The following is a 2,928-nucleotide window of genomic DNA, read 5'->3' as shown; positions in this document are numbered from 1 at the left end:
GTGTGTGTGTGTGTGTGTGTGTGTGTGTGTGCGCGCGCTTGTGTTTGTGTAATTAGTTTGTTGGATAATATCTTGAAGAATCGTTTATAAAACTACCGGCAGACAAGACATTGATTATGAATCCTGTATTGGTGCTTTTCGAGTGATTATTCCTGTCCTACCAGTGAGAAGTCAGCTTAGATATTTGGTCTGCATTCTTTACAAGAGTGATAGAGGTAAACATTGAGTGGCAATGCCATATCTTAAATGACAATCACCTGTATATTATGAATGCACATTTCCATATTCCAAAACAAACTAAAGTCTCAGATTAGATATTGTATTGTTTTTCGGAGATGCTTTTTCAATTTCTATTGTTGCTATGTATTCTAATCAGCTATTATATTTCTTATTGCTCCCCAGTAGATAAGCAAATTATAGGCATTTCACATAGATAATTAACAAGATTAATAATATCTCTAAGTTTCAATAGACTAACGTACAGTAGCAACAATAGATTAATCTGCGCGCAGTAATCCCTTCGTTGCTTTTGTCTTTGGAAAGACAATTCGTATACTGAAGAAAATTGTCTTATCATATCTTACCAAACAAAGCAAACCAATTTGTCCTATTTTAGTTTCTGTTGGTTTTAATGAAATTGCTTTTCGTAAATGTTATTGTTGCTCTTAGTATCGCTCTTGTTAAGACTTTTTTCCCGTTTCAATGTACGAAGTTCCATATTAAGCGATTTATATGTATATAGTAAATATAATTAGAAAACTGTTAAGAAATCTTCGGCTAAAAAGATTTGTATTATTAACGCTGACGACAGAATTTTGTTTGCCTTAATCTTCACTAAAAACGCACACACACGCACACTCACACACATACTTTCACACATGCATACACATACATGCATATATATATTCATACACATATATATATATATATATATATATATATATATGAACATATATACATATAAATGTACGTACATACATACCATACATACATACATACATACATACATACGTACGTACGTACGTACGTCTGCACGCACGAATGTGTGTGGGTATGGGTGTTTGTGTATCAATAATACAGATTTGTTATCGATGTTAGAAGTTGATAGCTAACTTCCTCTTGTTCACAGGTAATTTCTTTCAAGCTAGCCCCGCACGCAGATGAGGAGTCAAGTTCGTCGTAACGTCATCGCATCAAAACTTATTCCTGATCCTTTACATTATATTCTGGACTCTTTCCTATCGCATTCTCCTCACTGGCATAGATATTTTTTTTAAATTCCATATTTGGTAATTATTTTCAACAACTGCGTAAATTGCAATTGTTGATAATGTTAAGTATTCTACTTAGAGACAATATTAAACTACTGCGCTGCAACTGGTTGTTTAATGCCTTGCTCAGTCCACTATCTCATCCTCAACATTTACAAGTGAATATTAAACTGATCCAAAGCTTTCATCGGCTTCCTTTGGAGAAAACTAAATGAAAATGTGCTCAAAATATTTACATTTATCAATCGTATACATAAGGTATTTAGTTTTGTTTTACTTATCGTTGAATGAATATAGAATAAAGATACCTTATTTTTTGTCAAGACGTTATTCTGTTGGGAGAAACTTTTTGCATGAATGACTGTTCACTATTCTCGAATCAAGCAAGTTTGGAGCAATATAATTCTGCAGTATACTCTGCAGTAGCGAACAACAACACAAGTGTTAACAACCGAGGAGTCTGTTACCGGGACAACATAAGCGGATACTCTTGGAATTAGTTTAAATATGAGTTAAAGAATTTCAAATAACTGAACGGCATAATAGTGACTTGTCAAGATCGATGGAGTTTGAGTACACTCTCGTTGAAACTAAGGCTTTTACTCATTTTTAAATGTTGCACTCACTAGTGACAAAAATAATGTCCTGGGTTTGGGGCAATTCGTTATAAGAGCGATTTAATGACCGGATGTTGAGAAATAGCTGAATTGTAGCCATTAATTTCACCTGACGCCGGAATCGCCTCTGCTGCTATAGTGAGTTGATATGGAACGAGAAGGCTGTCAAGCCTGATGTTGATTACTTATAATCACCTTATATTTCTATGGCGGTTTACTGAGACCAAACGCAATACCATTAACTCAACGATCATTTCAACAAAACACGATATTAACAAAACTTGGGGCATTTAAGATTTTCCGATTATGTATAAACAACCCGGTAGTATGAAATTGATATCATTTACTTGGTTGCCATCGTAATCATTAAGTTGTTGCAATTATTTATTCGTTTATGTTGTTCAGTCATTCATTCGTTAGTTAAATTATTCATCTATAGTTTTCTAACATAGGAATCTATCTCAAAATCTATACATCATTAATAGTGAATGTCTCATAAGCTACAATATATTAGACCAGTAATACAATTACAATTCGTCACCAGTACTTTATCCATCTGAAATTGTACTTCCTCATTATACTTATTAACTGCTATAAGTAACGATATTAAGTATTTGCATTCTGTCGATTACGAGATGCAACGCTCCTTCATGAGCAGTTTGTCTAAGTAAACACTTATTCGAGTGTCATAATCAAGAACTGCCACACAACACGTAAAATCCCACATTCTGTAAGCGTTCTACTGACAACTTCGGTTCCTACTGATTAGTATATTACATATTTATTAGTCAAAACTTCAGTTTTATGATTTGGCTGCTAATTATCGTACATTCGGGGACATTGTTATAAGAAGTTCCATTTGCGTGCACATGGTTCTGGTTCCATTTCACTGCACAGCATTTTGAGCAAATAACCCGTGCTCTATTCTCGTGTTGACCGTTACCTCAGGAGTGAAATTTGGGAGACGGAAACTGTGCGTAAGCCTGCTGTATATGTGTGCGCACACACACACACACACACACACACACACACACACACAC

The 2,928-nt window shown here is 34.6% G+C and overlaps 1 protein-coding gene across 5 annotated transcripts in view; it reads left to right on the top strand.

Annotated features, from left to right (window-relative positions):
* Positions 1-2,928, top strand: part of LOC106868872 (uncharacterized protein DDB_G0290685-like) — a 53,728-nt gene that overhangs the window by 26,040 nt on the left and 24,760 nt on the right. Inside the window, exon 1 of one of the 5 annotated variants that reach the window (XM_052970452.1) lies at positions 1,157-1,529. The exons of 3 other annotated variants lie outside the window; for them this stretch is intronic. The gene's annotated coding sequence lies outside the window, so the exon portion shown is untranslated. Of the gene's footprint in view, positions 1-1,156; positions 1,530-2,028; positions 2,211-2,928 lie in introns of those variants that run through there. One more of the 5 variants, XM_052970454.1, reaches the window with a different exon arrangement.

This window comes from Octopus bimaculoides, chromosome 9 (assembly GCF_001194135.2).
Source record: "Octopus bimaculoides isolate UCB-OBI-ISO-001 chromosome 9, ASM119413v2, whole genome shotgun sequence".
NCBI lineage: Eukaryota > Metazoa > Mollusca > Cephalopoda > Octopoda > Octopodidae > Octopus > Octopus bimaculoides.
This window is presented reverse-complemented; position numbering and strand designations above follow the sequence as displayed.